Source organism: Triticum dicoccoides, chromosome 4A (assembly GCF_002162155.2).
Source record: "Triticum dicoccoides isolate Atlit2015 ecotype Zavitan chromosome 4A, WEW_v2.0, whole genome shotgun sequence".
NCBI classification, from domain to species: domain Eukaryota; kingdom Viridiplantae; phylum Streptophyta; class Magnoliopsida; order Poales; family Poaceae; genus Triticum; species Triticum dicoccoides.
The window spans coordinates 731,541,675-731,550,981 of NC_041386.1; the positions used below are offsets into that span (position 1 = coordinate 731,541,675).

At 42.2% G+C, this 9,307-nt stretch overlaps 1 pseudogene; it reads left to right on the top strand.

The window, feature by feature from the left end:
• Positions 1 to 7,739: 7,739 nt before the first annotated feature.
• Positions 7,740 to 8,418, top strand: LOC119284285 (annotated as a pseudogene).
• The last annotated feature ends 889 nt before the right edge of the window (positions 8,419 to 9,307 follow it).

Below are 9,307 nucleotides of genomic sequence, written 5' to 3' on the forward strand. Positions count from 1 at the left end.
CCCACCACCACCAGGCCTAGCGATGCGGGTGGAGGAGCATCATGCCTTCCACTCGTCGCTTGAGCCTCCTGCCCGAGGACGAGCCACACCAGGGCCCCGCCGCCGCCGGATCTGCACGGGCTTAGCCCGGTCGAGTCCAAAGGGCGGCGGCGAGGGAGGGGTGGTTGAGAGGGGGACCTGGCTATAGTAGAGGTGCATCCCCATCCAGATCGACCCCCTTCCCCCTATATGTATGGTATCCCTCAACTGTCCACTAGTCCATGCTCGACTCCATCCAGTCGGAGGCAGAGGTGGAGGCCAACTGCCAGTTCCTTCGGCAGCGAGACGCGGAGATCAGCGAGATGTTCCAGGAGGAGAAGGAGAAGCCAGAGTTGCGGCAGGCGACCATCTATCTAGAGCCCGGCACGAAAATGTTGACATCTTTGACGATGAGTAGTGTAGCTAGCTTAAATTATATATGTAGTAGGTAGATTTTATTTTACAATCTTTGTATGGATTTGAGGTATCAACTATGAGGTAGTAGGATGCAGAGAATTGAGGACTGCCCCGTCGTTGTTCGAGGAGCACACGGACGTTGGGTCCGTGGGCATTTGACGGCCGGATTTCATGTATCTGTCTGTAGATGCTCTTGGTGGTGAAAAGAAAACGTAGTTACTTTGAAAGTGTGCAAGACGAGAGTAGGGTCATCTAAGGCATCAGATTAACAACAATAATCATATATAATCACACGATCTCCCAAACCCAGTTAGCGTCATATATACCTGGCAGCTAAAGTGACAGACATATGATGGCGCGTAGTTGTTGATGTCCACCTGTCTCCATATCCGACCATTCCAATCTTGCAGTGAAAGCGCCGTAATTCTCCGTGCAACACCTTGCAGTGCCAGCGCCGCAACTCGCGGTTCCAGCACCGCAATTCTCCGTGCCACATCTTGCAGTGCCAGCACCGTGCTCCCGTGCTCTTGACTTCTCCATGGAAGCGCCCGAACTCCCCGTCGCCAAACTTTCCAAGCTTGCAGCCGGCGACTCAATGCTTCGAGGACCTGGCTGTGCTCTTCCGAGTTCATCTCCGTTGCCAGTAATCTCCTCACTTACTCTCAAGTCTCGAGTAGTGCTGTTGGAGAGAAAACAAGGGAGACGATGGGTTTCTTTGTTCCGGGAGAAGAATGGTTTAACAAGACCACTGGAAATTTCTCTCGCGTCTGGTGCCGTTTGGCTAATGCCGGGTTTGCCCTTACATGTGTATACGTGGCTATGGCTTAGAGTCCGGACACGTCAACATGAGTAAAAAATGAATAGAAACTGCCCGCAGATTCACCTAAAATATGTTTTTCCATGCAAACTGTTGTTTAGATAAACTAGCACAGTTGTGGGCAGGCAACATTTTAATAGTCTATCTTTTCCTCATAGAATTTGTTTTTGAGCTTAGACCGTAGAACAATACGGTTTTCCTCATAGATTATGCCAAATAAGTGCACGTACACTCTAAAAGCCACAAACATTTCTTGCTTTGGGTATATAATTGTATATTTCTAATTAATTAGTACTAGGAACTTCCTTAATATGTCAATTACATTTGTATTATTGTTCTCATTCTTATATTATTTTTCATGATTTCAAAAAAATACAATTAGTTAACTTATGATAGAAAATGTGTGATTAATCTTAATCAATTTACATATGTTAATCTTTTACCTTGATTGATCTGGAAATAATAAATGGCTTCAATTTAAAAAATGGCTTTATTGCTTGAACTCTGAAAATAATATATGTGTCTGTATCTAGCGTTTCACCTAAAGGAGTCCTGTTCTATATATAAATTAGCGAGCCACTTTCATCCACACTCCAGTTCTCATTAAACTTGTAATGGTTGAATAATTGTGGAATTGTATTGAGTACTGTACTATTTCTCTCTACAGCAGTTGCCCCGAGCACATCATTGCAAAAATAAGATTTTGCTATTTCCTGATCCACCTAGTTTCTCAAGTAGTTGGTGAAGAAATTAACTTCTTTTGTTATCGTGTGTGATTTTGTCTTGTACGGGTTTCTTGTTCCTTGGAAGCTAGTGTGACGGTAACAACGGAGATACCGGTAACTCGATGAGATCAAGCAGATTAAAAATAGAAATATGTCTACATGTGTGATAGAGATGCGTGCCGTCCTTAATATCCTAGGAAAAGAAGATAGTGACATCCCCTAGTAAACTCAGTCGTCCTTTAGTACATTGTTCGAACATGAGATTTTGAGATTTTTAGGGGCCACCCGATTAGATCTATGCCCTAATGGCTGCATATGTTTACATTTTCTGTTTGTACTTTGATTGAAGCTGACAAGGGAAATATTTTACGCTTCCATGCGTCAGTGCGGACGGCATGCCGCTAAGTACAAAAGACCTTACAGCAAAACCTAGATAAAAGTTAAGATGGTGCACCTAAGCCCTATGGAGATTTCTTAGATGAGAATTTTCAGTGTGTTTAGAGTAGAAAATCCAACATGTGGTGCTCGTTGTCGCTTTCACATTTATAATTTTCTGAAGTTACAGAGGTGCCTTGTATGCACGGTGTCTCCTTTGCACGGGTCATTCTGAGTGCTTTCCTCTGTACCTCTCCGGGCAACAGCAAAATGAAGACCGGACTTCTAGCGATGAAGATCGAGCCGCCGGCGGTGGCGACAGCCAGCTCGACACTAAACGCTATGGCAGAGACCATAGCCGTTTTGTGCATGGTAACAGCTCGGATCCTGCTCTCCGTCTATCTGTACATCAATCTTCATACTCTAGTTGTTCTTCAAACGAGTTCTTGTATGCTTCCTCTCAATTCTTTTCACATCTGAAATCGCCGAGGATACCTGCGAATATGGGAAGCAAGTCTTAGACGACAGGTCTTTAAAGCTTAGTCATCTGAAATTATATTTGTTAGACGTTCATATATGGTAAATTGGTGTAAATTGATAAATCGCCCTGGCTACGTAGAATCATTACCAATTACTCATATGGCAGTTTCATTTCACATATTCGTATTGGCTTACTCCTGCCTGACTGCCACTATATCAAATTATTTTGAATGAGAAATGTACACAAAGCATCCTGACCTCACAATGCCTAATTCATTTCACATACCATTTTGCTAAAGAATTGACAGTTCAGTATTTCTCTTGTTTTTTCGTTTGCAGAAAACAGCAATGGTATTCGCATGCTGCTATTTTGTTTTCGTTTCGTACGTCGCGGTGACATACACTCATAGCTGGGCCGAGAAGCTGCAATTGTTACCACTCTTCCTTTTGGCATTAACCGTCCCGTTGCTTGGAAAAGTTGTGATCCGAGAGCGGCGACATAGTTGCGGGTGATACACCACCTCTCGGTCTCACTCTCCCTCTCTCATTATCATTTCTGTGTGTTCTCCTGGTACAAACTGATATTGGGTAGCAGTGTGATGCTCTCTTGTTTTCACATAATAAAAGCATGAGAAACACTGTCCTTATATTCGATTTTTGTCCCCTGGTTGTAAAATCATTTGAATCTAGGTTGTGTGATGTATGAATCTTGACAGCAAGCCCGCAAAATAAATGACTTAGTTTAATAACCTAATGTTGATTGAAGTTTTCATTACTAGAAAGAATTTTCCCTATTCTCATGGCAGTTCTTGAGGTCGCGCTAGGTAATTGCCGATGGGTATGTACTTGGTTTGTATTCCATAAACTTCTACTACCTCTAGCACTATGGCGTGTGGTGAACACGTCGTGATGGCTTTATTTATAAAGTCAGGCTGCTGCTTTATTTAGGTGTGGACAAAGTAGAGTAAGGGATTTTTGTGGACTAAGTCATTTTGAAGTCGAAACAAACTTTATTGATGGCTTTCATCTTCCACCGACAAGTCATGAGTGACTTATTGGAAAGCCATCAATGAAAAAGGAATCTACATCAACTATTTATGTGTTGACATACACCTCTCAACCCAACGTGTCTGCATGAACACCCTGCCCGTCGAAGATGTTGGAAAAAATACTCATCTGCAGCAACATTTTGCCTGTTGACCGATCACAAGAACAAGACGCCAAGGAAGGAGCTACCCCGACATCCAACCTGAAGAATATATAAGACGGAGGCGTTCACGAGTATCTACACCAGACTTACTCGGACCTTGCTCTATTACGAGTACTCATGGGGGCTATTGCTGATGTCAAATCACTTATCGTCCCCTGAAATCCGCGATACCCCATAGACACCAGAAGATTCTACACCACACCAGGAGGAGTCATGCCATCATACAACGCATCGGGAATCAAGAAACTCTCTGCGAACATGGAGTAACGGCCCAAACATGTTGTAAACCGACAACAGATCGACTCCAATCTCTGCATGTCCCATGCATCGACATCGAAGTCTTCCATAAGTTGTGCTATATAATGGTTACATGGGGCATGGGAGAGGGACACCTTCTCCCATAACATAGTTTAGTGTTGACCACCTAGAAGGATTTCAAAGCATATCGCATGAATATCCACCATCATAACTCATTGTATTCTCTTGTACTCTCCACACATATGTTAGAAAAGAGTAAGGCATGAAGTACGGCTTTTCCCACATTGGGGTCTGAACCTGGGTAAAATCGTGTGTACATGTGTTGTATGTTATAAACCTGCTGGTCTCCTGACGTGTTACCCCATTGACTACAAATTCGAAGTGTTTCCCCTTGTACCGCTGTTAGGATCGACGAAAATCCCCTAGACACGCCGTTCGTCGGAGCTTAAAAGGAAGGGACACCTACAAACACCCTCGCCATACCAGGCTTTGAAGACCACAATAACCACTCGCCGCCCAAAACGAGATCTGCTAACAGCTAAGGAACATCATTTTGGACATCACCCGGCGTAGAGCAAGTTTGCAATCCTTCACCACCATCTAGAGAGTTGGAGAAACTGGGTCATGCCGCAGAACAAATAAATAGATCGATGTCGCCGCACCAAGCTAGTCAACTGCTTCTCTTGATTAACACACAAACTGCCAGCCTCCAAAAAGAGCCAACAACACTCAAATGACTTTGCTTTTTTGTAAGGCTTGGAGCTATTTTTTTAGGAAAACGAAACCTTGGGTTTACATAAGGCATTGAAAAGATATCGGTTGGTGCTTCTTGCTGGTCTATGGCTTGAAAACTGCCCGGAAATTTTCAACATCCTATTTAGCAGTTCACGTGCCAATTTAGCATTAAAGCACACACTGGGCAGCAACCCACTTAGTGCTTTGTCTGGCAATTTTCCTTTACGGTCGTTTTCTCATTCGATTTTTTTCAGTTGGTTTATTACTTTGGACTGTTTTCATTTAGGAAATTTCAAAAAACTTATTAGAATGTTCATATTAAAAATGTTCATAAATATGAAAAAATATCATGAATATAAAAAATGTAAATGTGAATGCTCGGGGATCAGAATATCAACAGGTCCTTCTCCGAAAAAAGCAGAATAGATAAAAAGTCATGGGAGCCAAATTCATATCGTGCAACAAGTATGAAAGTGAACTTTTATTAAATTCACAAATACTTTTAAATTATGATTTTTTTTAAATTCACTGGCATTTTTAAATTTGCAAACTAAAATAAAATTAATGGGCATCATTCATAAACTTTTTTTTAAAAAAAGTTTCCAAAATAATAAAGAGCAGAAAGTGAAAAACAATCATGAAGGAAAATATCCATGTAAAAAAGATGTACTGAATGCTCACAATGCTCATGAATAATTTTAAGAAAAAAATGATCAAAATTCTAGTAGAGAAAGCGGTAACACACATATATGAAAAAATTGGAGAAGACCATGACCAAATGGAATCTATGGGTCAGCCCATTACAAACCTAATGCTTGGAAGGCATGGGCGCTTTCTACCGATATTGAAGTATGTGGAGCCTTAAGTTAAAACCAAGCGTAACCACCGAAACAATACTTGGCAGATGTCCCATATGATCACACAAAGACATAGCTACCCTAAAAACAATTAGACATAGATACTAAACATCCACGAAATCACGTAAGCAATTCTTACAGACATATGCTAGGGAGTTGGCTTGCCTTAACCAAAAGGGTCTTGAAAAAAATGTGAAGGCTTTGGGGATCAGAAATGTCAACGGGCCATCTTATCATCTCAACTGCCCCTGTTTTGAATTTGTTTTTCTATCTCATCTTTGATTTTCCCCCACCATTTGAAAAAAATCATGTCAACTGCCCCATGTCTTATTGGCTTACCAAAACAAAATAATATTGCGAATAAAGTAATGATGCAATCGAGAAATGAAGTATATTTTGGTGCAAAATCATATTCATTCACTAGAATATTTGTGCATCCGTGTACAATTATCTGAAGTATATACGGTAAATTACCATTCACTCCAGTTACCTAGTATATACCAGAGTTGAAGAAGATCCAGTTTTCAAGATTAATGGTACAGGAGATGCATGAGTAGAATAAAAGGAAATTGCTATTTCTAATTGAGTCTTAATCCTAAGACAACATTTGTATCACGCTCGCATTCACGGACTAAATAAACACTTGTCGAGTACCTTTGTTGGTTGCAATTATCATACAAATATCTATCGTCACTTCAGAAGTAGCAACACACCTTTGATGGTTGCAATTTATCATACAAACATGATCATCTGAGAAGTAGCAGCACATATTTTTATTCCTGGAAATGCACGAGCATTCAACTAGCCTAATAAACATGTAAATGTTGGCGTACCAAAAAATTAATCACGGAACCATCTCACCATGTAGGTTAGTTTTTTCTAATGAAATTAGAATTTTAACGGGATAAAATAAATCATAGTCTTTTACAGAATTATTGTGAATCCATTCACATCGAATATTGGCTAATTAAATCCTTCAATTCAAAGTTATTCCTGATCATTAAAAGAAATGGATCAGTTGGACCATCTTGGTTGACAAAATAAAAAAGATTTGTTAATTATGGAATGTTTAGACAGAGGTGATTTTTTTTTTGAATTAGAATGGATTATGTTGACCATCTTGTGTGGTGAAGTGTCCATTGGCACTCGTTCCTAACCAAACCCACCAAAACACCAATTCCTCACCCGATGGCGCCGCCGCCAGCCTCCAACCCATCACCACCGCCGGAGCCACCCTCCCTTCGAGTCCAAGATGTGTTGCTCGAGGAAATCTTCCTCCCGTCCATCGTGATGGTGTTGCCGATGGCGCCACGCCCTCCGCAGATCCCATAGCTGGCGTCGTCCGTCGCCGATCTCCCGGATGTGTTGCTCGAGGAAATATTCCTCTGCCTCCTCGCTGTCGACGACCTCGCCCGTGCCTCCACTGCTTGCATCTCCTTCCGTAGCATCATCTGTGCCCACGCCTTCCTCCGGTGGTACCGTGTGGTCCCCCCGCCGCCTCTCGTCGGCATGCTCCACGATCCCTTCGTCCCAGCCCAGCCGCCGTACCCCTCCGCCATCCCAGCCCGCACCTTCTCCGGCTTCGAATTCTCCTGCTCCTCCTTCCTCCCCTCTGCTGTCGGCTGTTCCTGGAGTGAAGTTGACTTCCATGGGCCTTCCTTGCCGGCGCTCCAGTCAAAGAAGAAGGTGGCAGCCGCTTCCTCATGGGCGCTGAGCTGTGTGACTCATAGTACAACCAATTTTTGGTCAGGGACCTCGCCGGGTGTGACCCCGTGCACCGCCACTACATCCTGCTGCCTGCCGTCCCGAGCGACCTGTAAGCGCTGGTCCATAGACCGGACCTCATCATGCTGAAGACTTTCCTTGCTCCCGGTGAGGATAAGGAGAACCTTTTATCATTTAGAGTTGTGTGCTTGGCACAATGCAGAATAAATCTGCTGATGCTTGTCTTCTCATGTTTGGATAGACAATGGCACATTCTTACTTATGATCAATGTAGTGCTCAAGGTACTATTGGCTCATTTGAGAACTCTGAGCCTTGGTTGTCCAATCGTCGGTACGTTCACAGATGCTTCTGTTGGCGTTTCCATTTCATGAACAAGTTGCTTCTCCTTGACACACACACCATGGAGTTCTCTGTTGTCAACCTCCCACATGAACAACCACGGAACCGCAATTATGTCATTGTCGAGGTAGCGGACGGAATGCTCAGTAAACGCTATGACGAGTACAGAGAAGATGGTCGATGTTGGCTAACGTATTACATTCTAAGAAATAACGAATGGTCTTCCGAGAAGGCCATCCCGTTGCCAGTAAAGCGTTCTACTCTGGTTGGTGTAGCTAGAGGGATACCTGCTCATAGAAGCGGTGTACACCCCATCTACACAACACATGTTTAAATTTGGATTCTTTTCTGTGGACGTCAAGACGTTGCAGGTTGAGTTGTTGACTGAGCTTGGCAAAACCAACATGTATAGTCGACTATATGCTGGTTTGCCGCCATCATTGTGTGCACCAACTATTTGAAATGGTGAGCGTGTTATCTACTCTTTGCTTACTACTCCCTCCGCCCGAAAATAATTGTCGTTGAAATGGATGTATCTAGACGTATTTTATTTCTAGATACATCCATTTTTATCCATTTATGCGACACGTATTTCCGGACGGAGGGAGTTCATTTAATCTAGTCTCAATGTTATACAACAAAGCAATATGTTGCAGGGATTTGTTTGATAGTAGCACGCTTTGATGCTTTGATGCCAATTCATATCCTGCCCATCATTTGCCCTCTATTATGGCTCATCTGCAGTTTATAGTTAACCGGTTGTATGTATTGTTGGTGCATTTTGTGATAATGTACTGTCCAATTTACATGTAATTGGAAGCTTACTAAACCCGAGAAAGCAATTATCATCATGTGAACATGCATATATTATCCTGTGACTGCAGGACTAATAAAAGGAAACAAATTTACAGTGATTTTTATAGTAATCCAATGCTGGCCTTGGGCTTGTATATTTTACTGGCCCTGGATTGTTTTATTTGTAGTCAGTTCACTCCCATTTGCTTGAATTTGGTTCTTTCGCTGGAACTGATAACTGGTTTTGACCAGCATGCTCACATCATTTTCAATTTGTTGCCATAGTCAATACATTTCTAATTTATGTACCTTTGTATATAGCATTTGTGTGAGTATAGATCATCAAATTATAACAACCCTTCTTTATACGCTGAGTAGCACTTTTAAAAGTGATGACATAGTGTTGTCAGTTTGTTTTTACATGGTTATAATCCACTGTTTGTTTACAAACCCTTGAATGTCTAAAAGAATGGGTTTGCCCTGCTTAAAATGTGAGGTTGCTTGATTCAGTGTAATCTTGAGATGACAAGATCTAAAGGAAACATTGTATTGTAT